The following is a 1,059-nucleotide window of genomic DNA, read 5'->3' on the forward strand; positions in this document are numbered from 1 at the left end:
AGAGACGGGGTTTCACCATGTTGGCCAGGCTGATCCACCCGCCTCGGCCTCCCAAGGTGCTGGGATTACAGGCATGAGCCACCGGGCCCGGCCGATTCTCTTGATTCTTCATTCAGCAGGTACCTGTTGAGCCTCCTATGAAGTGTCAGGTTCTGATCTAGCCAATAGGAAACTCCCCAGTGCAGTAGTGTTTCTCTTGGACTGACACACCTTTTCTGCTTTCATGCAAACCCACACATTCCCTCCACAGTCTCCCCCAACTCTTCCATATTCCACTCCACACTTCAACAATTTTTCTGGAGCACACCATCTCCCCCCACCCCCACCCCACCCCACACCACACACACAGTCCCACCACCCTGGAGTGCACCACTTCCTCAGGAAGCCCAATCATCCACTCCCTCCCGGACCTCTGAATCAAAAGTAGTCCCATGAGCCCTGCCTCACTGGCCAAAGGCCGGGGCTCAGGGGGCTGGAGCAAGGGGTCCTCCCAAAAGGGATTCCGGGACAGCTGAGGGCGCGATGGGACATCAGGAGCAGATGGGAGTTCCCTGCTGAGGTAGCAGAGAGGGGAAGGTAGCAGAGTTGGGAATCTGGCTCAGGAGGGTGGGAGGAAATAAGAGGCGTGGAGAACGAGGGCCTAATTCTCATGTCAACCTGTGGTTGCCCCAGCCTCCAGCAAGTCAGAACCAGTCAGAGGGTCTGAGGGAAGATCCAGCTTCCGCTTCCCGTCCCGCCCTTGCCACAAAGGCCAGTGAGCTCTTGCGCTGCCTTCAACCTCCCGCCGCTGTGGCTGGCGACCAATGAACCTCGAGATCTCTTGAGGCTCACGTTCTGAGGTCACGCCCCCTTCACCTCCATGTAGCTTCTCCTGCTCCCTGTACTAGGTCAGTCAAGAAATCCTGAAGTGATCGTTGAGCTTTATACTCCCCAAAGCTTGTTTCCCAGATTGGTCTCCCTTTGGGTGTGAAATATTTTGTGTGCATGCATTTTTAACTCACGTACTTGGTATTTTGTAATTTACCTTTTAAAAATTCAGCATGTGATTAAAGATCGATC

The 1,059-nt window shown here is 54.3% G+C and overlaps 1 protein-coding gene across 1 annotated transcript in view; it reads right to left on the reverse strand.

The window, feature by feature from the left end:
* The window catches only part of LOC105540749 (doublesex- and mab-3-related transcription factor C1), a 5,499-nt gene extending 4,881 nt beyond the window's left edge, over positions 1–618 (reverse strand). Inside the window, exon 1 of the mRNA XM_011981469.1 lies at positions 371–618. The gene's annotated coding sequence lies outside the window, so the exon portion shown is untranslated. The remainder of the gene's footprint in view (positions 1–370) is intronic.
* Between the last annotated feature and the right edge of the window lie 441 nt (positions 619–1,059).

Source organism: Mandrillus leucophaeus, unplaced genomic scaffold, assembly GCF_000951045.1.
Source record: "Mandrillus leucophaeus isolate KB7577 unplaced genomic scaffold, Mleu.le_1.0 Scaffold2261, whole genome shotgun sequence".
Classification (NCBI taxonomy): Eukaryota; Metazoa; Chordata; class Mammalia; order Primates; family Cercopithecidae; genus Mandrillus; species Mandrillus leucophaeus.